The 25,566-nt window shown below is 42.1% G+C and overlaps 1 protein-coding gene across 3 annotated transcripts in view; it reads left to right on the forward strand.

Moving 5' to 3' along the window:
* The first annotated feature begins 16,695 nt into the window (after positions 1-16,695).
* The window catches only part of LOC110528591 (sodium- and chloride-dependent taurine transporter), a 46,319-nt gene continuing 37,448 nt past the window's right edge, over positions 16,696-25,566 (forward strand). For all 3 annotated transcript variants that reach the window (XR_016497452.1, XR_016497453.1, XM_090242000.1), the window contains exon 1: positions 16,696-17,286. The gene's annotated coding sequence lies outside the window, so the exon portion shown is untranslated. The remainder of the gene's footprint in view (positions 17,287-25,566) is intronic.

Genomic DNA, 25,566 nt, shown 5'->3' on the forward strand with positions numbered 1-25,566 from the left:
TAATCCAGCTACACTACTTTTATGAAGTGAATTATTCCCCCAAGACATTTTTTTGAGAGCTTTAAAAAAAATCTGTCTCTTACTAAACTCTAGCTCTCAAGTTCTATCTGAGATTATCTTGCTACACTTTTTTTGTGAAGTGAATTATTTGAAAAGAGGAAAACATTTGGAGAGCGTTAAAGTTTACAACCTAATGAAATGGAAGAAGTGGTGTTACTAAGCAAATTGAGCTTTAGCTAGCTTCCAAGTTCTTGAAGGATTAAAAAAACAACTGTTGAAAAACTGCTGACGACTTCCCCTTTTTCACTTCCTCTGACTGAAGCACAAGTGGAAAATTACAGAATTACTGCCTATCTTACTCAACACCACAGTTCAGACAGCTGCTTTACTACTGTCATAGGGAACATGCATGCATCCCAAATGACACTCTATTCGTAGTGCACTTCTTTTGCTTATGGGAGTTCCACTTACTCATACATGTTCTCAGAGCAGAAAGGATTATGATTGGTTGAGACAGGCAACCAATGAAAATGGAGAGGAGGCGGGAATACCAAATAGGTTGGGGACCAAAACCGAAAAACGTGAAGATGATTGATAGGGTAGGAGCTGATTTTTCTGTATACCGTATGACAGTAAATTATGATGTCTATAACATTTGTTGTCATCATCAATTCTGACACATTTTCTCATTTAAAAAAAAAGTATATTTCAATGCTCTGTCTGCTCAGGAAAATGTGTCCAACTGCTAAACTTGGAACAAATCAGAACTTCCCTACATACCACTCATGATGTAAACATAGCCTCATATGAAATCTCCAGATGCTGTCTGTCAGTGTGTCATGAGTTCCCAAAGACTTAAATAAGAGAAATATCTGTTTTTTGGAGGGCACTTGAAATATGCAGCATGCAAAAACAAATTGTTTTTATCGTATGAAGAGGTAACGCCGTTGACCATTTAGCCAATGTGTTGAAAGCTAGCCAATGTTACAGTTTGACAAGCCTAGCCAGCTACTTGTCAATCATGTTTTTGAATCATGTTTTGTTTTTTTATCATGTTTTTGCCATGATTCTATGTCTCATTTCAAGCACTCTAACTATATGCAGGCTTGAAGAAACCTTCGCAATCATGTACTTTGCATAGAAACCCAAATAAAAGAATGAAAGCAAGAAAGATGTGTGTGTGTATGTCATATATGCTAGAATACAGGTTTAAAAACTAGAACTGCATATATACATATACAATATTTAGAGAGAGAGAAGTGCCGTGGGGGGCACAATCTTACATGCTGCAGTCCAGAAATGCACCATCCATGCCAAAAGCATGAGCCTCTAAAGGAGACAGTAGAGCTGTCATTAACGCATGCTTCCCCCACCCCCCCCTCTCTAGGAGCATTCCAGTTTCAGGCCCCATAGGTGTATTGAAAAGCATCCCACCCTGGTCACCAATGTAGCCAACCAATGTAGAGAGAGAGAGAAGTGCCTTAGAGGAATGCAATCTAAAGATTGTTTGGACCAGAGACGAGAACTCTACCGTCTATGGCAAAAGTCTAGGCTCCTGAGAGAGAAAAAATACAACTCTCATCTCTACAGAGCAAAATCATAATCTGTTTGTCACCTCGTCAAGCTGATTCTGTGTTTAATGTAGTCTTCGACATGTGAGCTTGTGTATCTGTAGTTAGTGCTCCTCAACTCTGAAATGCACTAGAATGTGTAAGACAAAACCCGCAAAGAAAAGACAACAGGCAAATGCATTTGTGGTCTCAATGTCTAAATAGTGACGGCGAGGCTAGTTCAAATTGTCGGTAGGATGGTTCTCCTCACATGTGAGGGAATCAGCTGAGCCCATGCTTGGTGAATAGCACTTGGTTGATCTCCGGGAGCAGGAACACAGGAGAGGAGGGCTGAAACAAAAGTGAGAGAAAATAATTTAAAAAAATAATTTTAAAAATAATAAATCATCACAGCAAAGGATTGTAGGATTGTAGTCTATAAGGTAGAAATGAACATCCCGACGGCCTAAAAAATTACAACAACTAAACTACAAGGATAAGGATAGAGGCAGGTTGCTCTGCATCCTACTCCAACTTAGCTACTGATTATCTGGTGTACAATGTGATATAACCATAGATTTTTGGTATAAATTAATGGACCTTACAGATTTGTAGTGGTGGAAAAAGTACTCAATTGTCATATTTGAGTTAACGTATGAAGGCAAAGAAAAAGCTATATATCAAATTCCTTATATTAAAGAAACCAGATATACATTTTAAAATTTTCACTGTATTTACAGACAGACAGGGGCACACTTCCACAGTCAGACATCATTTACAAACACAGTTTTTTGTGTTTAGTGAGTCCGCCAGATCAGAGACTGTAGGGCTGAGAATGTGTTATATTGATAGGTGCATTAATTGGACCATATTGCTGTCCTGAATTTTCGAAATGTAACAAGTACTTTTGGGTGTCATGGAAAATGTACGGGAGTAAAAATTACATTATTTTCTGTAGGAATGTAGTGGAATAAAAAGTAAAAGTTGTCAAAAATAGAAATAATAAAGTAAAGTGCAAATATTTTTACTCAAATACTTTACACCACTGCAGGTTTGCATATACAAAACATATCCATAGAGTCTTCGTCTAAGCTGGTATTGGCGATGCTCTCTTCGTTCTCGATTCTGTAAAACAGTTATCTTATAAATGTCCGTATCCAGTTGCAGGTGGTTCTGCAAACACACCAGAGAGAACTCAGAAAGAGTTAAAAGCAACGACAGCAAGATAACATGGTAAAGTTATGCTCTTAGAACAACAGAAAACCAGTTGGCTCAAACTGCTCTCAGGGCAGCAACATCCAAAAACCCAACAGAAAACCAGTTGACTCAAACTGCTCCCAGAGCAGCGATATCTAGGCCTAGTTGAGCAGCAGTGATAGCTAGTTTATATGTGCTGCTCCTGGCTTGGTAACCTAAGTTGCTAACTAACATGATAAATTAGAAAAACGAACTGTTAGCTAACCAAAGTTAGCTTAGCTTAGTTTAGCTAGCAAGCTTGGTAACCTAAGGCTAAAGCTGTTTACTAGCTTTAACAGTAACCCCAAGGTGACATATTATATATTCTGCTCTCAGAGCAGCATTAGAACCAGTTGATACTAGCTGGCTAGTTAGCCTGCAGCCTTAAATTGTTTACTAGCACGCTAAATAACTTGGTCACCTAATGATTAAACTGTTGGCTGGCTAACATGATAAGCTAGAAAAACGAATGGTTAGGTAACTAAGGTTAGCTTAGCTTAGGTAGCTTGGTAACCTATGGCTACAGCTGTTTGCTAGCTAACATAAGCTAGAAAAACAAATTCTTCACATTTAGTATTCAATCAATTATTTAACTGGAATAAGTACATGCAAAAGTAACCTGCTCGCTATATTCAAGTCACCTTCTTTTACTGTATTTCAGCTCGATCCTGTAGAATTTCTACTCCCTCCCTTTTCCCCCTCAAATGTGCTCAAATCTTGTCACGTGAACACTGTTTACTCCTCAATTTGCTCTCAGTTTAATATTCCCACCATCCTCTCCATTTCCATTGGTTGCCTGACTCCAACGATTTGAGGGACAAAGATGGCGTCGGAAGAAATGGCCGCCTAACCAATCGTGCTATTATGTGGTTATTTTTGTGTAATTTGTAACGTATTTTCTACATAATGTTTCTGCCACTGTATCTTATAGCAAAAAAGAGCTTCTGGATATCAGGACAGTGATCACTCACCTCGGATTAGACAAGGATTTTTTGTTCAACAAGCAGGATGCACAAGATTTACTTCAGACATCCGACAAAGCCGAAATCCCCGTTATTGGCAAGAAAAAGAAAGGCAGGTATAGAGGACACAGGGCGGGGAGCCTCGTAAGGATCCACCGACGGCGAGTGGGAAATCTGCCTTTACCATCAATATTACTTGCCAACGTACAGTCATTGGACAATAAATTAGTCAAGGTACGATCACGAATATCTTACCAACGGGACATCAAAAACTGTAATATCTTATGTTTCACCGAATCGTGGCTGAATGATGACATGGAAAACATTCAGCTGGAGGGATATACGCTGCACCGGCTAGATAGAACAGCACACTCCAAACAACACCTGGTGCACAAAATCTAAGGAAGTCTCTAGATTTTGCTCGCCTCAAGTAGAGTATCTCATGATAAGCTGCAGACCACACTATTTGCCAAGAGAGTTTTCATAAAACATTTTTATGTCTGTTTATTTACCAGCACAGACGGATACTGGCACTAAGACCGCACTCAGTCAGCTGTAAAAGTAAATAAGCAAACAGGAAACAGCTCACCCAAAGGCGCCGCTTCTAGTGGCCGGGGACTTTAATGCAGGGAAACTTAAATCAGTTTACCTCATTTCTATCAGCATGTCAAATGCCCAACCAGAGGGAAAAACATTATAGATCACCTTTACTCCACTCACAGAGACGTGTACAAAGCTCTCCCTTGCCCACCATTTGGCACATTTGACACACATTCTCTCCTCCTGATTCCTGCTTACAATCTAAAATTAAATCAGGATGCACCAGTGACTCAGTCCATAAAAAAAGTGGTCAGATAAAGCAGATGCTAAACTACAGGACTGTTTTGCTAGCACAGACTGGAATATGTTCCGGGATTCTTCTGATGGCATTGAGGAGTACACCACATCAGTCACTGGCTTTATCAATAAGTGCATTGAGGACGTCGTCCCCCACAGTGACTGTACATACATACCCCAACCAGAAGCCATGGATTACAGGCAACATTCGCACTGAGCAAAAGGGTAGAGCTGCTTTCAAGGTCCGGGACTCTAACCTGGAAGAAATCCTTATAAGAAATCCTGCTATGTCCTCCGACCAACCATCAAACAAGCAAAGCGCCACTACAGGATTAAGATTGAATCGTATTACACCGGCTCCGATGCTCGTCGGATGTGACAGGGCCTGCAAACTATTACAGGCTACAAAAGGAAGCACAGCCGAAAGCTGCCCAGTGACACAAGCCTACCAGACGAGCTAAATCACTACTATGCTCGCTTTGATGCAAGCCCCACTGAGGCATGCATGAGAGCATCAGCTGTTCTGGGCGACTGTGTGATCACACTCTCCGTAGCCGACGTGAGTAAGATCATTAAACAGGTCAACATTCACAAGGCCGCGGGGCCAGACGGATTACCAGGATGTGTGCTCCGGGCATGTGCTGACCAACTGGCAGGTGACTCACTGACATTTTCAACATGTCCCTGACTGAGTCTGTAATACCAACATACTTCAAGCAGACCACCATAGTCCCTGTGCCCAAGAACACTAAGGCAACCTGCCTAAATGACTACAGACCCGTAGCACTCATGTCCGTAGCCATGAAGTGCTTTGAAAGACTGGTAATGGCTCACATTAACATCATTATCCCAGAAACTATAGACCCACTCCAATTTGCATACCGCTCAAACAGATCCACAGATGATGCCATCTCTATTGCACTCCACACTGCCCTTTCCCACCTGGACAAAAGGAACACCTACCTGAGAATGCTATTCAGTGACTACAGCTCAGCGTTCAACACCATAATGCCCTCAAAGCTTATCACTAAGCTAAGGATCCTGGGACCTCCCTCTGCAACTGGATCCTGGACTTCCTGACGTGCCGCCCCAGGTGGTGAGGGTAGGGAGCAACACATCACGCTGATCCTCAACACTGGAGCCCATCAGGGGTGTGTGCTCAGTCCCCTCCTGTACTCCCTGTTCACCCACAACTGCATGGCCAGGCATGACACCAACAACATCATTAAGTTTGCAGACGACACAACAGTGACCGACAACGACGAGACAGCCTATAGGGAGGAGGTCAGAGACCTGGCTGGGTGGTGCCAGAATAACAACCTATCCCTCATCGTAATCAAGACTAAGGAGATGATTGTGGACTACAGGAAAAAGAGGACTGAGCACGCCCCCATTCTCATTGACGGGGAGCTTCAAGTTCCTTGGTGTCCACATCACCAACAAACTAGAATGGTCCAAACACACCAAGACAGTTGTGAAGAAGGCACAACAAAACATATTCCCCCTCAGGAGACTTAGAAAAATCACTGAGGTTGGAGACTTATATTTCCCTCACTAGCTTTAAGCATCAGCTATCTGAGCAGCTCAACGATTGCTGCAGCTGTACACAGCCCATCTGTAAATAGCCCATCTAACTACCCACCTCATCCCCATATTTTTTTTTGTTGCTATTTTGCACACCAGTATTTCTACTTGCACATCTGCACATCTATCACTCTAGTGTTTGCGAAATTGTAATTATTTTTTTTGCTAAATTGTAATTACTTCGCTACAATGGCCTATTTATTGCCATACCCCCTTACTCCATTTGCACACACTGTATATAGATGTTTCTGTTGTTATTGACTTTACTTCTGTTTATCCCATGTGTAACTCTGTGTTGTTGTTTTTGGACACACTGCTTAGCTTTATCTTGACTAGGTCACAGTTGTAAAGGAGAACTTGTTCTCAACTGGCCTTCGTGGTTAAATAAAGGTGAAATATATATTCTGTAAAAGATCCTTAATAGGTTCTTCAGCTGCAACATCGAGAGCATCACTGCCTGGTACGGCAACTGCCCTGCCTCCGATCGCAAGGCACTACAGAGGGTAGTACGTACGGCCCAGTACATCACTGGGGCTAAGCTGCCTGCCATCCAGGACCTCGACACCAGGCGATGTCAGAGGAAGGCCCTAAAAATTGTCAAAGACCCCAGCCAGCCCAGACAGTTCTCTCTGCTACCGCAAGGCAAGCAGTACCGGAGCACAGAGTCTAGGACCAAAAGGCTTCTCAACAGCTTTTACCCCCGAGCCATAAAACTCCTAATCAAATGGCTACCCGGACTATTCGCATTGTCCCCCCCCCCAACCCCTCATTTACGCTGCTGCTACCCTCTGTTTAGCATCTATACATAGTCACTTTAACTATATATTCATGTACATTTTACCTCAACTAACCGATGCCTCCGTACATTGGCTACCCAGAAGATTTCATTGTGTCCCGCCACCCCCCACCCCCCAACCCCCGCTTTTACGCTGCTGCTATTCTCTGTTTATCATCTATGCATAGTCACTTTAACTGTACCCACATGTACATATTACCTCAATTAGCCCGATTTAACCGGTGCACATTGACTCTGTACCAGTACCACCTGTATACATTGCCTTGTAAAAGTATTCATCCCCCTTGGCGTTTTTTCCAACTTTGTTGCATTAGAACCTGTAGTTTAAATAGATTTTTATTTGGATTTCATGTAATGGACATACACAAAATAGTCCAAATTGGTGAAGTGAAATAAAAATAATGTAAACGGAAAAGTGGTGCGTGCATATGTACTCACCCCCTTTTGCTATGAAGCCCCTAAATAAGATCTGCTGCAACCAATTACCTTCAGAAGTCACATAATAGTTAAATAAGGTCCACCTGTGTGCAATCTAAGTGTCACATGATCTCCGTATATATACACCTGTTCTGAAAGGCCCCAGAGTCTGCAACACCACAAAGCAAGGGGTACCACCGAGCAAGCGGCACCATGAAGACCAAGGAGCTCTCCAAACAGGTCAGGGACAAAGGAGTGGAGAAGTACAGATCAGGGTTGGGTTCTAAAAAAATATCAGAAACTTTGAACATCCCACGGAGCACCATTAAATCCATTATTAAAAAATGGAAAGAATATGGCATCACAACAAACCTGCCAAGAGATGGCCGCCCACCAAAACTCACAGACCAGGCAAGGAGGGCATTAATTAGAGAGGCAACAAAGAGACCAAAGATAACCCTGAAGGAGCTGAAAACCTCCACAGCGGAGATTGGAGTATTTGTCCATAGGACCACTTTAAGCCGTACACTCCACAGAGCTGGGCTTTACGAAAGAGTGGCAAGAAAAAAGCCATTGCTTAAAGAAAAAAATAAGCAACCTCTCATCACGCCGAGAACACCATCGCCACAGTGAAGCATGGTGGTGGCAGCATCATGCTGTGGGAATGTTTTTCATCGGCAAGGACTGGGAAACTGGGCACAAATGAAGGAATGATGGTTGGCGCTAAATACAGGGAACTTCTTGAGGGAAACCTGTTTCAGTTTTCCAGAGATTTGAGACTGGGGCGGAGATTCACCTTCCAGCAGGACAATGGCCCTAAGGACACTGCTAAAACAACACTCAAGTGGTTTAAGGGGAAACATTTAAATGTCTTGGAATGGCCTAGTCAAATCCCAGACCTCAATCCAATTGAGAATCTGTGGTATGACTTAAAGATTGCTGTACACCAGTGGAACCCATCCAACTTGAAGGAGCTGGAGCAGTTTTGCCATGAAGAATGGGCAGAAATCCCAGGGCTAGATGTGCTAAGTTACAGAGACATACCCCAAGAGACTTGCAGCTGTAATTGCTGCGAAAGGTGGTTTGGGGGGGGGGGGGGGGGGGGGGGGGGTGAATAGTTATGCACGCTCAAGTTTTCTTTTTTTTTTTTGTTATTTATTGTTTTGTTTCACAATCAAAAATATTTTGTATTTTCAAAGTGCATGTTGTGTAAATCAAATGATTATTATTATTTTTTTTAAATCCCAAAATCCAAGGGGGTGAATACGCACGTGACAAATAAACCCTAACCCTTTGATTTGATTGGATTATAATCCTTTCTGCTCTGAGAACATGTTTGACTAAGTAAAACACCCATACTGCTCACCAGAGCTCAATGAGCCCTATATAAAGAGTAGGGTGCCATTTGGGATGCTTCACAAGACTACATTTCTAAATATGAGCACTCTTATGATTTCACTTTGTGTCATCAGAAGTGTCCAGTGAGAACACAGTGGTTAGGGTGTGACGATGACAGCGTAGTTTTATGGTATGTTTAATGTTGTTACACAGTAGCAGTGGTTAGTGGGGTTCAAAGTTTAAACAACTCTCTCACGAGAAACAATAAAAACTTAAAGATGTGTTCCAGGAATGACACGCTATGTTATACTGAAGTGTGCATTATATGTTCAAGGTCCACTCCTATATTTGAAAAAACAGGAAAACAGCAGGAAAACAGCAGCCCCAGCCACAAACTCGGTTTGTTACACAACTGAGAGCCGAGGGCTGGAGAAAAGTAAGCACTCTCAAATTCATGTGAATGCAAGGATTGCCAGTGGGAGTGTTTAAAGATAGTCAACAACTTGTGACCAGACAGCCACAGTGTGGGACAGTGATCGGTTCCCTGCAAACTTTTGACGCAAAATTGTCTGGAGTCAAAAACAATCAACTACATCACGAAGTCGTAAATTGCAAACAAATCCTGTCCTCTCCCTGGCATTGACTGTTGGGGATTAGAGTCTTACGTAACCATGGAAACAGATATAAATGGATGCAAATTATCTGTCTGGAGTTTAGGAATTCGGATCCAGCGTCGCCGCTGACAGAGAGAGTAATGTGAATCATCCTTAATAGATACCATTCTGAAAGGCCAAATCTATGTTGTTTACAGCCATTTCTGGGTAAAACTATATCATTATGATCTAATGGACGGTCAGTCCTGGATCCATAGCTCCATTTAGGAATGTATAACAAAAATGGGCTGCCGTTTCTTTTCTCTTTCTGTGAATAAGGAGTGGGCCTTTTAAGATAATAATTATTTTCTCCATCTTCACCTTTTCAAACAGCCGGCAACCCATTGGCCTTATAACTCAATAACTTTGCAGTCTAGAGTGACTCCCAACGTGCTTATGAAGTGCTGTAATACTGCAATACCCAAGCCTAAAGCCATGTGCCCTGGTCTAGGTGTACTGTAAGTACAAAAGTGAATCTGACTTTAGTTTCTACGTTAGAGAGGGAACAAGCTATGACTTCTCCCGGGATTTGATCGGGTTGTTTTTTTTGGCTTTCTCGATTACTGTACTGTACAGATGTAGGATCTTAATTTGACCACCCTGTTGCTGGAGGACTTTCCTGAAATGCAGTACATTTAAAACGTGTAGTGTGTTTGAAGTTTAAAAATGGTTCTGAAGTTTGTGATTTCCACTTTGAAATGTCAGACATAATTTTCCCTAACGAAACATGTATCAACACCTTTCAAAAATGATCACACAAAAAAACTGGCTCAATTTAAGATTATACATCTGTATGTATTGACACAATCATGAAACGAGTAGCAAAAGGAAGATATGTGAAAACAAGGAAGTTGTTTGTTGGTCTGCAAAGACATTATTGTTCTATTACACTGAACAAAAATATAAACACAACATGCAACAATTTCATAAAAGGAAATCAGTCAATTGAAATAAAATCATTAGGCCCTAATCTACGGAATTCACATTACTGGGAATACAGATATGCATATGTTGGTTACAGATACCTTAAAAAAAAGTTAGGGGCGTGGATCAGAAAACCAGTCAGTATCTGGTGTGACCAGCATTTGCCTCATTCAGCGTGACACATCTCCTTCTCATAGAGTTGATCAGGCTGTTGATCGTGACCTGTGGAATGTTGTCCCACACTATTGGTGGGAACTAGATCACGCTGTTGTACACGTCAATCCAGAGCATCCCAAACATGCTCAATGGGTGAACTGTCTGGTGAGTATGCAGGCCCTGGAAGACCTGGGACATTTACAGCTTCCAGGAATTGTGTTCAGATCCTTGCGACATGGGCCATTATCATGCTGAAACATGAGGTGATGGCGTTGGATAAATGGCACGACAATGGACCTCAGGATCTCGTCAAGGTATCTCTGTGCATTCAAATTGCCATCAATAAAATGCATTTGTGTTCATTGTCCATAGCTTATACTTGCCCATACCATAACCCCACCATGGGGCACTCTGTTCACAACGTTGACATCAGAAAACCACTCAACATTGGAGGTAGCTTATGTTAGAGAAATTAACATTAAATTATCTGGAAACTGGTGGACAATCCTGCAGTCAGCATGCCAATTGCACACTCCCTCAAAACTACAGACATCTCTGGTATTGTGTTGTGTGACAAAATGGCACATTTTGGAGAGGCCTTTTATTATCCACAGATGTCTCACATGTCAGGTGGATGGATTATCTTGGCAAAGGAGAAATGCTCACTAACAGGGATGTAAACAAATTTGTACACAACATTGTTGAGAAATAAGCTTTTTGTGCATATGAAAAATGTCTGGGATCTTTTATTTCAGCTCATGAAACATGGGACCAACACTTTACATGTTGCATTTATATTTTTGTTCAGTGTATATGGGGGAAAATGCTGGACTTCACAAGCGATCCCATATTATGTTTAATGCACTCAAGATATAGAAGAGTTATTCTATAAGGTAGGTGCTTACTTTTATGGTAATTGCTACGGTAATAACATGCATTGGAGCAAAGCCCAATCGTACTTCTATACTTGTGATTGTTTGTTTGTACGTACCATTCCCTTCATTTGAACCAATGCTTTTGTAGAACAACTTGACAAGGCCACCAATCAGAGGGCTTGGGGATACATTGTATCTAAAGAGATTCACAAGGCAAATTGTCCATAGATTCAAATCAATATTCAAATATCTTTTTGCCAGCTCTCACCAGCAAGCACACCTATTTTCCATACAGGCAACATCAGACATGCTCATTTGAATGATAAGCCAACAGAACAAACGATAGAGAACTGCAGGTAAAATTCACAAACTGTTCCACACAAACAGAAACAAACTCAAAATTTCAACATTTCATTCTACCATTCTACACTGTCCTAGTGACTAGCTAAGGCCCTGAGTTTTCCCTTTGTCTGCTTATGTGGTTAGGCCAGAAAAAAACTCCTAGCCCAACAGATGATTTAGGCCTATAGAGCCATTTTACATACACATCAGCCATTGGCCCGAGGCCATTTACCTGGAGAATAACTATAGTCCATCACTATCAGTACTCCCAGCTGTTGAAGGAACAAAAACAGTCTACTTCACTAAAGGCCTAAACATGACATAAAAATGCTGCCTCGTCAATATGAAGATTAGGACCGCCATTAGAATCCATTAGAACTAGGGCATTGATCATGTCTTGCAAATCCAAGGTAAACCCACCACAACACCTCCTCAGGGTTAAGGTTAGTGATTGCCTTTATATACTTTAGCTATGGCAATGATCATTCTAGAACTATTTACTTCTAGAATGTTCTACAGTACCCACCACACGCCCACCTCGTACAAGTACCAGCATGTTGGTTCTATAATGGATTTAAATCTAACGATGCAACAGTCACCTACAGGCCATGTGGTTTCAGCTGTGCCAACCCATCATCTCTTTATCTTTATCTCCAACTAGCAGGTGGCAGGTGGTGGTGGTGGTCTCTCATATGATTATTCAACTCGAGAAATGTTGAATTAAAAACAAGTATCTTTTCTACACCGATTGGCTTCATGTAATTTGGACATTTCTAATTTCTAGAAATTTCTATTTCTAAATTGAAAATTTCTAGAAAATAACAAGAGTGCCCACCTACTCCGATAGGGCTTCATATTATTTAGAAATTTAGTTTCATTTGTGTTACAACGTTAACAACGTTCAATGACACGTGTACCAGTTGTTTTGAAGAGATAAAAGCACTCGTTTTTTGGCATAGAGTTGGAGTTCTGGTGAAATGTGCCATTTGTAAACGTCACTTTTGTTGATGAGTCATGATCTATATGTAAGGTCGTATGATCCACACTTTCACCAAATAAAATGTCTGAAAAACAAGTGGTTTCTATCCATCCATAAGTTAGCTTGATTGACAGAACAAGTCAGTGTTCCTGTATAAATCCCTTCCTCTAACTGGACACACACATTGGCTCATATTATAGCTATGGTTACGGTAATATGTAGTCCAGAAGCTGATACAGTTATCTGACAGCATACATATCATCCTCATGACCTTAAAATAACTATAAAAGTGTACATATTCTGTATAAATAAAATCAAATAAAATTGTATTTGTCACATGCTTTATAAACAACAGGTGCAGACTAACAGTGAAATGCTTACGGGCCCTTGTCAAAAATGCAGTGGGAAAAATAGATGAAAAATTATAACATGGGGAATAAATACACAGTATTTAATTTTTTTTAATTTTTTTTTTACCTTTATTTAACCAGGCAAGTCAGTTAAGAACAAATTCTTATTTTCAATGACGGCCTGGGAACAGTGGGTTAACTGCCTGTTCAGGGGCAGAACGACAGATTTGTACCTTGTCAGCTCGGGGGTTTGAACTCACAACCTTCCGGTTACTAGTCCAACGCTCTAACCACTAGGCTACCCTGCCGCCCCAAATACACAGTATTTAAGTAATGATATCTGGACTATATAAACAGGGTACCAATACCATGTTGATGTGCAGGGGTACGAGGTATTGAGATAGATATGTACATATACTGTAAGTAGGGGTAAAGTGACTAGGCAACTGGATAGATAATGAACAGTAGTAGCAGCGTGCCTGACGGGTCAAAATATTTTGTGTAAAAAGTGTCAATGAAGATAGTCCGTTTAGCTATTTGGTTAACTATTTAGCATTCTTATGACTTGGAGGTAGAAGTTGTTCAGGGTCCTGTTGGTTCCAGATTTAAATAAATTGGGCATATGGCCCAGTTACAGGGGGAGGTGTTCAGTGTCCAGGGTCCTGAGTTAAGTAATGAGTTGGAGGATACTACGGTGTTGAATGCTGAGTGTAGTCAATGAACAGCATTCTCACATAGGTGATCCTCTTGTCCAGATGGGAGAGGGCATTGTGGAGTGCAATAGAGATCGTGTCATCTGAGGATCTGAGCATCTGATGGGGCAGTGTGCGAATTGGAATGGGTCCAGGCTGTCTGGGATGATGGTATTGATGTGAGCCATAACCAGCCTTTCAAAGCATTTCATGGCTACAGATGTGAGTGCTACGGGGCGATAGTTATTTAGACAGGTTACCTTGGCATTCTTAGACACAGGGACAATGGTGGTCTACTTGAAACATGTAGCTCAGTTGGTAGAGCATGGCGCTTGCAATGCCAGGGTAGTGGGTTCGATTCCCATTGGTGACCAGTACAAAAATGTATGCACTAAGTTGCTCTGGATAAGAGTGTTTGCTAAATAAAAAATGTAAATGTATTACAGACTGGGTCAGGGAGAGGTTGAAAATGTTAGTGAAGACACTCTGAGTACGTGTCTTGGTAATCAGTCTGGCCCCGCGGCCTTGTGAATATTAACCTGTTCAAAAGTCTTACTTACATCGGCTACAGAGAGTGAGATTACACGTCGTCCGGAACAGCTGGTGTTCTCATGCATGGTTCAGTCTTCCTTGCCTCAATGTGAAAATAGGAGGCATTTAGCTCGTCTGGAAGGCTAGCGTCACTGGGCAGCTCAAGGCTGGGTTTCCAGTCTGTGCTAGCAAAACAGTCCTGTAGCTTAGCATCCACTTCACTTCAGTATTGAGCAGGTCACTTGTACTTCCTCTTTGAGATTTTGCTTGTAAGCAGGAATCAGGAGGATAGAGTTATGGTCAGATTTGCCCACAGGAAGGTGAGGAAGAACCTTGTATGCATTTCTGTGTGTGGCGTAAAGGTGGTCAAGAGTTTTGTCTCTTCTATTTGCATAGGTTGGTAAACATTTGGTAAATGGGATTTCAGTTTCCCTGCATTAAAATCCCCGGCCACTAGGACCGCAGCCTCTGGACAAAGCACTTTCTTGTTTTCTTATGACGCTATACAGCTCGTTGAGTGCGGTCTTAGTCTGAGCATTGGTTTGTGATGATAAATACACAGCTATGAAAGTATAGATGAAAATTATTTTGGTAAATAGTTTAGTCTGCAGCAAATGATGAGGTATTCTTACTCAAACTTGAGATCTCCTTAATATTAGAGATGACACACCAGCTGTTGTTCCCTCAGTGAGATGTATGTTATCCATGTTCTTGTTCAGCCACGACTCGGAAAATTATAATATTACAGTTTTTCAGGTCCCGTTGATAGGATAAGTCTCAAAAGAAGCTTGTTGTAACGGTTGTTGTCTTCCTCTTCTGAGGAGGAGTAGGAAATATCGGACCAATATGCAGCGTGGTAAGTGTTCCTCATATTTATTTCACAGAAAACAAACGAACAAGCGAATAACGGAAAAAACGAAACAGTCCCGTGTGGTGAAAACACTGAAACGGAAAATAACCACCCACAAACAAGAGTGGGGAAACAGGCTACCTAAGTATGGTTCTCAATCAGAGACAACGATCGACAGCTGCTTCTGATTGAGAACCATACCAGGCCAAACACAGAAATACAACATAGAAAAAAGATCATAGACTACCCACCCCAACTCACGCCCTGACCAAACTAACACAAAGACATAATAAAGGAACTAAGGTCAGAACGTGACACTTGTCCAGTTTGTTCTCTAGTGACTGTATGCTTGCCAATAGAACATAGGGTAGAGGTGGTTTATTTGCTTGCCAATGTAGTCTCGTCAAGATGCCGGCTAATCTGCCTCTCTTGCGCCGTCGCTTCCCCTTTCGAGTCCCGGGCATTAGGGCCTGGTCTGGAGTAAGCAGAACGTCCAGAACTGCCTACTTGTTGAAGTAGAAATTGCCATCGAAATCGAGGTTATTTATCACTGTTCTGATGTCCATAAGCGTTTTTTGGTCATAGAAAATGAGGGGGGAGACATTATGTACAAAATAAAGTTAAGATAAGGCGTAAAAAAATTAACTAAAATACACACAAAATAACAGAATTCGTCAGGAGACCGTAAAATATCCACTGCCGTTCCATCCCTTCCCCTCACCTCACACACACATTTGATGCCTCATATAGCCTACTTAAATAAAAGGTTAAATTAAATAAAAATATAGACCTGCTGAAGATATAGTTCTGGACCATATAAAGGTCTGGCCTTATCTAACAGCATACAGATAATTCACAATGACCTTAAAAGAACATCCTGTATTAGTCCCCTCCTCAACTCACACATTCTGATGCCTCATATGACTAGTTCCAGTACAGTACACACTGTTTATACCATTCTGATACTGTTATCTCAACAACATACAGTTAATTCTGCGGCCTCAAAAGAACTACGAAAATGTCATCTTATTTTTTTGTTTTTTTGTTTGTTTTTATCTACAAAGAGATTTGAGTGTAGGCCAAGACAATGTCACACCCTGTTAAACTCTACACAAAGACCTACTCCTACTCTATAGTCACAGTTAGTCCATTTAGCAGACGCTATTTTACCCAGAGGGACGGTTCTTCCACTTCTCTTCTTCTGTTGAAATGTTGGCTGAAACACACTCCTTGTTTCTATGTTTACACCGTGACAATATATGTGTAGTAGCTGGTTATGGAAATACAGCAGCTCCCTAGGGCCTTATAACTCATTACTTGAGACAGTAGAGCATCCTGTAGAGTCCCAATAATAAAATGTCTGAGTTTTGTTCAAGATGCTTGTTAGGAATTGGCAGAGGAGAGCATAAACCTGCCATGTTGTGTAGCCTATAAAATCGTGTTATAAATCAGGTTAGGTTTATAACAATTGGCATTCAAGCCACTTTAAAATATATGTAAATATATATATCTAGGTTGTTTCCTCAAACTGACTACTTCGGATGGCCTGTCCTTATACTGAACGTACTCATAGCACACTTTGCATGTTGAATGCATAGGCTGGTGTCTTTTCCAAAACACATTAGATGTTGAGGTTGGTAATTGCAAGTAGGCTTTACTGTAAACAGCTATGCTTCTGTCAACATATTATGCTACATGTCAATGTGTGAATCATAGCTGACAGTGCAGAATTATCTTAGAATGGAAAGTGTTTGTTTACAAAATGCATTTGCAAAACTGCAAAACAAGTATAAATGCATTTTTTTTTGAAAGTTAATGAATTGAACTATACTTGAGTGGTAATTCTATTTGTTTTCAGGCACGCATGGCCATGGTAGGCTGTGTTGTTTCTGTGTGCTTTCGGTTCCCTCCGACCTCTTGGGCTCTCTCTGTGCGCGTGTGCGTACAGGCCAACGTGATGCTGCTGCGCGGAACAAGCGCCGAGCTGATTCTAGTGAAACCTGCCTCTTTAAGAAGACGCTCTCCTGTTGCACTGGGAGGTTGGCCGGTGTTTTTCCACACATGGTCACCCATTTTAAGAGACAAAGGTCAGAAAGAAAACCTTATAAATAACATTTACCGCCGTAAGTCTCACTATTCAACACGCCGTCCACCGTACTACACTGAAGGGACTGATCAATTCTAAAGGAATAAAATCAATTCAAGCCAATACAGGTAGGCAAAGGAATCATCATCATCACCTAGGTTACAGCTATATGAGCTAGGCTATATGCAAATGATTAGAGTTCATTGACTATTAGATTAATTATAGTATTTTATTTCCGATAGTGAATTTTGTAATTTCTGTGTCACAATATGTTGTTCAATCTCATTTATGGCGTTTAATGCTGAAAAAGTAGTATTTGAGCATGAATCATTAATGCAGGTTGATATCATTTTTTTTCTCTTTATGTTTTTGAAAACAGAACGTTCAGAACACATTTCCGCTTAAAGGTTGAGTCTTGTTATTTAGACCTCATGCAAATATCCTCGCATGAGAGAAGGGATGAAGCCTATATTTTTTCCTCCAAAACTCAATCAAATTATACGCAAATTATATCTATATTATTTTGTGACAACCCTAGGCTACAGTGCAGAACTTCATAGGTTTACATTTACACATTAATTAAATTTAAGGTTATTCCACTGGTAATGTGTGTTTTTTTGTGGGGCACAGAATCATTTCATTTTCTGCCACCACCGGGCGGTTAATGTCTGACTAACGGAACAGAGAGCAGGGAGGGAAGCAGCTACTGAGTGTACGGTGCACGGTTGGCTCGCTCATGTTACATTTCATACATCAACTCTCTCACATCCTCCTCGAGGCTCGGCTACAAATGCTGCCTATTGTTTCCTCAGCCATATAGTAGGCTAAGCTAGACGAAGCTGAACATATTTTGAATAGGCGACACGTTGTGGCGATTGTCGCTCATTTTACAATTGTTTCATAGACATTCAACCCTTCATTATCCTCGTGTAGTTTATTCTATGTGCGCAATTTATTGTTCTCTTTGTCATGGGCTAAAGAAGACCAGATTCTGTCATATAGCCTTGCCTACATTTCGATCCGTTCTGATGAATAGCATCTCCGAAAGACGAGTTGATCTTCAAGGCTGGCAGGGGACATAAATAATTGAGGTTGTGTGTGGGTGAACATAAAGAACAGTGTCTGCGGTCGTGTAGCCAGCCTGCAAATGGCTGGCATAATACATTCTCCTTCAATCGATAGTGAGGGTCGATTGTATGATCAAACGATTATGCCATAGATGGGTTATGGGTTGGCATAGTGTAACGGTATAACGGTGTAACAACGCCTGCTATTGTATGTCTGATGATGATTCAGAGTCTACCTCAAGACAGTCACTTGGGTTTATAGGTTAAACAGCTTCGTTTTCTGGCATTGCCATACAATCCCTTTACCGCGAGAAACGGGGCAACTTTCTATTTCATTTCCTACATTCATTTCTGGCGTTCTCAGTATGCTCAGAAACGTAACCGAAGACACACCTCCATGAGTCTTAAATCCGTGTTTAGTCTACCAGAGATGTGTTACATTGCAGTTTATGATTTAAAAAAAAGATATTCCGTTAAATGCCGCCCGTGTCACCTAGCTTGTGCGTAGCTGGGAATGAGAGAAAAATTGGCAAATTTCCAGGACCCAGTTTATAGCCTAATGCATAGGCTACAGGTAATCACTAGGCTACAGGTAATCACTAGGCTACAGTTATTCACTAGGCTACAGGTAATCACTTGGCTACATTTAATCACTAGGCTACAGGTAATCACTAGGCTACAGGTAATCACTAGGCTACAGTTATTCACTAGGCTACAGGTAATCACTTGGCTACATATAATCACTAGGCTACAGGTAATCACTAGGCTACAGTTATTCACTAGGCTACAGGTAATCACTAGGCTACAGGTAATCACTTGGCTACATATAATCACTAGGCTACAGGTAATCACTAGGCTACAGGTAATCACTTGGCTACATATAATCACTAGGCTACATGTAATCACTTGGCTACATATAATCACTAGGCTACAGGTAATCACTAGGCTACAGGTAATCACTTGGCTACATATAATCACTAGGCTACAGGTAATCACTAGGCTACAGGTAATCACTAGGCTACAGTTATTCACTAGGCTACAGGTAATCACTTGGCTACATATAATCACTAGGCTACAGGTAATCACTAGGCTACAGGTATTCACTAGGCTACAGGTATTCACTAGGCTACATATAATCACTAGGCTACAGGTAATCACTAGGCTACATATAATCACTAGGCTACAGGTAATCACTAGGCTACAGGTAATCACTAGGCTACAGGTATTCACTAGGCTACATATAATCACTAGGCTACAGGTAATCAGTAGGCTACAGGTATTCACTAGGCTACATATAATCACTAGGCTACATATAATCACTACGCTACCAGTAATCACTAGGCTACAGGAAATCACTAGGCTACAGGTAATCACTAGGCTACATGTAATCACTAGGCTACATGTAATCACTAGGCTACATGTAATCACTAGGCTACAGGTAATCACTAGGCTACAAGTAATCACTAGGCTACAAGTAATCACAAGGCTACAGGTAATCACTAGGCTACATGTAATCACTAGGCTACATGTAATCACTAGGCTACAGGTAATCACTAGGCTACATGTAATCACTAGGCTACAGGTAATCACTAGGCTACATGTAATCACTAGGCTACAGGTAATCACTAGGCTACAAGTAATCACAAGGCTACAGGTAATCACTAGGCTACATGTAATCACTAGGCTACATGTAATCACTAAGCTACATGTAATCACTAGGCTACATGTAATCACTAGGCTACATGTAATCACTAGGCTACATGTAATCACTAGGCTACAGAAGCTAAGTTTGCGTCTCTCTTTAACTTTGGTAAAACATGATTGAATATAGTGGTGTCAGTGAAGGCTACTTCTACTTTCTGTGGCTATAATTGGAACAGCTGTAGAACAAAGACAATTAATTATGTTGATTATGTCGGCGCTTGGAGGTTGAAAGTGTGCCCTTGAGGAAGGAATGTAGCAGCGTGCATTATAAAGGGTGTTTGAAATGGATAGATAAGACCGTATGATTGTAATAAAACTAGGAGTGAAACATTGTTGCCAGTTTGTTTCCTTTGCTTTGACTTGGGTAATAATGTTACCCTATCACATGTGCAAAAGCAAATATATCTTCGCTATAGTTTACCTTGTGTCCACTTTCCTGGCAGAAATAACCTTTTCTCATGATGCATGTGGTCTTTGAATATCTAGAATTGGTTTTAATGATTCAATAAGTCTTTGTTATTGGGTTTTGAGGTGGTTGTGGGTATTTCCAAAATGGTTGACATTATCAATAAAGGCTAATGAGGTTGAACAATTTCTAGGCTACTGCAATGATGATCAAGATTAAGCTGAGCTCTGCATGAATAATTCTGAAATCCTTCCTTTCCCCCTCCTCCTCTTTAAGCACACATAGATTGGTGAAACTAAAGGTTCCACCACTAACGTTCATCCACCCGACTAAGATAACGTCGTATACCCAGGGTGCCTTGAAGCTCTGTAAATCATTATTTCACCTCATAGTTACTTTGTGTAAATATCTATCTCTCTCTCTCTCTCTCTCTCTCGCTCGCTCACTCTTTCCCTCCTCTCCACCCTCTCTCTCTTCCTCCCTATATTTCTCCCCCCTCCTCTCTTTGTCTAATTGAGGAGCTCAGCTGAGCATGAGAGCCAGGGGCCTTGTTGAAATACTTTGAAAGCATCCATCCTTCCTTCCTTTCTTCTCCTTGAATTAATCACAGAGATTTGAAAACTCTAATAGAGATCATAGCAGGTTAACATGGACTCAGGGGAGGAATGGAAAACTCAATGGGAGGGCCCGGTGGAAATGCCCATGGTCTTAAAGTAGGGGCATTATGTAAGGTCCCTGAGACTTACTCTCTCTCTTTCTCTCTGTCCCTGCTCTCAATTAAATTCAATTCAAAGGGCTTTATTGGCATGGGGAATAGATAATACATAATAAAACATTAACAATAAACATTACGCCCACAAAAGTTTTTGAAGGAATAGAGACATTTCAAATTTCATATTATGGCTATGTACAGTGTTACAACGATGTGAAAATAGTTCAAGTACAAAAGGGAAAATAAATCAACATAAATATGTCTTGCTTTTTCTGACTGCAGACCTGAAGTTTCAGTTGCCTCAGAAGGCCTGGGTTCAAATAGTATTTGAAATAATTTCTGATACTGTACCTAGCGCTTGATTGAGCCTGGCTGGCACAAGACAATCAATACAGTAGTGACAAAACTGCCAAACTCTGCCTCTCTGGTCACCAGGCAGGCTAAAGCCAACGCTGACATATTTCAAATACTACTTGAACCCAGGGTTGCTACAAGGCCCTGGCCCCGGACCACAGAATGTTGCATGATGCATTTCAATAGCATGACAAAGTCCTCTGTGGTTTACAGTTAGAGAGGAGAGCATGCAATGTAGGTCCCATCCCCCCAACCCAAGACAATAATAACTAGAGCAGAGAGAGAGAGAGAGGGTGTCAGAGAGAGAGAGAGCATGAGAGAGAGTCAGAGAGAGAGTCAGAGAGCGAGAGAGACAGACTGTCAGCGAGAGAGAGACCGTCAGAGAGAGAGAGAGAGTCAGAGAGAATAAGGCAGAGATCAAAGAGAGAGGGAGAAATTGCTCTGACTCAACTGCGTTTTTAGCAGTGTTCATATCTGGTGCTAACATGCGTCCTTTGTCCTGATCTTTGTCAGATTCTGATTAAGCCCACATTTTTAGACATTTGTAGACGAATAAAAGACACATTGTGATCTGAATGTGATGTTTCTGACTACCTCCTCCGATAGTCAGACACGTATTGTGTCTGGATATCAATCAAGCGTAAACAGATGGAAACTCACATGTTAGGGCAAGGTGTAAACAAGGATTTTGATATTAGAAATCACACACACACACACACACACACACACACACACACACACACACACACACACACACACACACACACACACACACACACATTCGACAGTTGTGTTTGAGTGTGAGCATTCCTTTCTATTTCCAACCTCTGAATCAGCTGTACAAGAAGGGAACTGCTTATGCAAACATGTGTGACTATTGTGTCTGTGTGTGTCGCTGTGGGCTATGTTACATCTAGTCGATGAGGCAAGGCTGGTCTGTGTGTGGTGCTGTGGGCTCTGTTACGTCTAGTCGATGAGACCAGGCTGGTCTGTGTTTGGTGTTGTGGGCTATGTTACATCTAGTCGATGAGGCAAGGCTGGTCTGTGTGTGGTGCTGTGGGCTCTGTTACGTCTAGTCGATGAGACCAGGCTGGTCTGTGTGTGGTGCTGTGGTACGTCTAGTCGATGAGACCAGGCTGGTCTGTGTGTGGTGCTTTGGTACGTCTAGTCGATGAGACCAGGCTGGTCTGTGTGTGGTGCTGTGGGCTATGTTACGTCTAGTCGATGAGACCAGGCTGGTCTGTGTGTGGTGCTGTGGTACGTCTAGTCGATGAGACCAGGCTGGTCTGTGTGTGGTGCTGTGGTACGTCTAGTCGATGAGACCAGGCTGGTCTGTGTGTGGTGCTGTGGTACGTCTAGTCGATGAGACCAGGCTGGTCTGTGTTTGGTGTTGTGGGCTATGTTACGTCTAGTCGATGCGACCAGGCTGGTCTGTGTGTGGTGCTGTGGTACGTCTAGTCGATGAGACCAGGCTGGTCTGTGTGTGGTGCTGTGGTACGTCTAGTCGATGAGACCAGGCTGGTCTGTGTGTGGTGCTTTGGTACGTCTAGTCGATGAGACCAGGCTGGTCTGTGTGTGGTGCTGTGGGCTATGTTACGTCTAGTCGATGCGACCAGGCTGGTCTGTGTGGTACGTCTAGTCGATGAGACCATACTGGTCTGTGTGTGGTGCTGTGGTACGTCTAGTCGATGAGACCAGGCTGGTCTGTGTGTGGTGCTTTGGTACGTCTAGTCGATGAGACCAGGCTGGTCTGTGTGTGGTGCTGTGGTACGTCTAGTCGATGAGACCAGGCTGGTCTGTGTGTGGTGCTTTGGTACGTCTAGTCGATGAGACCAGGCTGGTCTGTGTTTGGTGTTGTGGGCTATGTTACGTCTAGTCGATGCGACCAGGCTGGTCTGTGTGTGGTGCTGTGGTACGTCTAGTCGATGAGACCAGGCTGGTCTGTGTGTGGTGCTGTGGTACGTCTAGTCGATGAGACCATACTGGTCTGTGTGTGGTGCTTTGGTACGTCTAGTCGATGAGACCAGGCTGGTCTGTGTGTGGTGCTGTGGGCTATGTTACGTCTAGTCGATGCGACCAGGCTGGTCTGTGTGTGGTGCTGTGGTACGTCTAGTCGATGAGACCATACTGGTCTGTGTGTGGTGCTGTGGGCTATAGAGATAGAGAATACATTGGACACAGTGGAGAAAGTGCCTATTGTGCTGGGATAATACACAGTACCGGTGCCATTTAATGAGACAATTCTCTATTTACCAAGCCATTGGGTATGATGATTTGGGATTTTACCGAATTCAGATACAAACCTGCAAATAGGAAGCCAATCACAGCCTCTCTTTTGATTTTTGAACTAAGATTCTATTAGTGTAATATTTCAGGAAATGGAAGTTTACAGTTATTTAAGTTGACTTTTAAGGGAAAGGCGTTGTCGTGCTGAATTAGACCCCAAGTACCTTGCTGTACCAATGATGATGCACAGAGGTGTGGATCGCTTGCTCAGGCCCGGTAAGGTTCTTGTTGAGTCCCTCAGTATTTGCCTTGACTTACCAGTGTTCTTGGTACATGTAAAGTGGATGATTCCAGGAAGGTGTACATACACACACGCACGCACACGTGCACACGTGCACACACACACACACACACACACACACACACACACACACACACACACACACACACACACACACACACACACACATACACATACACACATACACACACGTGCACACACATACACACACACACATACACATACACACACACACATACACATACACACACACACACACACATGCACACACATACGCACACGTGCACCCACATACACATACACACACACGCAAACGCATGCAGACACAGCCCACACAGCCCTCTCCTTTCTGGGTAGTGAGTGGAAATTTACAGCATCCCAGCCACAGCCTCACAGTCACAGCCTCACAGTAACAGTCTCACAGCCACAGCCTCACAGTAACATGCCTTACAGTAACAGCCTCACAGTAACAGCCTCACAGTAACAGCCTCACAGTAACAGCCTCACAGTAACAGCCTTACAGTAACAGCCTCACAGTAACAGCCTCACAGCCACAGCCTCACAGTAACAGCCTTACAGTAACAGCATCACAGTAACAGCCTCACAGCCACAGCCTCACAGTCACAGCCTCACAGTAACAGCCTCACAGCCACAGCCTCACAGTCACAGCCTCACAGTAACAGCCTCACAGTAACAGCCTCACAGTAACAGCCTTACAGTAACAGCCTCACAGTAACAGCCTCACAGCCACAGCCTCACAGTAACAGCCTTACAGTAACAGCCTCACAGTAACAGCCTCACAGTCACAGCCTCACAGTAACAGCCTCACAGTAACAGCCTCACAGTAACAGCCACACAGTAACAGCCTCACAGTAACAGCCTCACAGTAACAGCCTCACAGTCGGCTGTGTCATCTTCGGCTCGGAAGCGCTGTCCAATCTGCACATTGCGTTTAATTGTTTTAGGCTGCATTCCAATAGGAACACTATTCCAGGGAATAGGGACACATATGGGTGGTCCCTTGGTGTCTGCTCTGTTTAGTCTGAGTGAGCAGTCAGAGCAGTTAAAGAAGCTGGCCAGATTCATGTTGACAGGTGATATACTAATACAAAATAAAGAAGCTGGCCAGATTCATGGTGACAGGTGATATACTAATACAAAATAAAGAAGCTGGCCAGATTCATGGTGACAGGTGATATACTAATACAAAATAAAGAAGCTGGCCAGATTCATGGTGACAGGTGATATACTAATACAAAATAAAGAAGCTGGCCACATTCATGGTGACAGGTGATATACTAATACAAAATAAAGAAGCTGGCCAGATTCATGTTGACAGGTGATATACTAATACAAAATAAAGAAGCTGGCCAGATTCATGGTGACAGGTGATATACTAATACAAAATAAAGAAGCTGGCCAGATTCATGGTGACAGGTGATATACTAATACAAAATAAAGAAGCTGGCCAGATTCATGGTGACAGGTGATATACTAATACAAAATAAAGAAGCTGGCCAGATTCATGGTGACAGGTGATATACTAATACAAAATAAAGAAGCTGGCCAGAGTCATGGTGACAGGTGATATACTAATACAAAATAAAGAAGCTGGCCAGATTCATGTTGACAGGTGAT

The sequence above is a fragment of the Oncorhynchus mykiss genome, chromosome 7, assembly GCF_057628025.1.
Source record: "Oncorhynchus mykiss isolate SJ-2025 chromosome 7, ASM5762802v1, whole genome shotgun sequence".
NCBI lineage: Eukaryota > Metazoa > Chordata > Actinopteri > Salmoniformes > Salmonidae > Oncorhynchus > Oncorhynchus mykiss.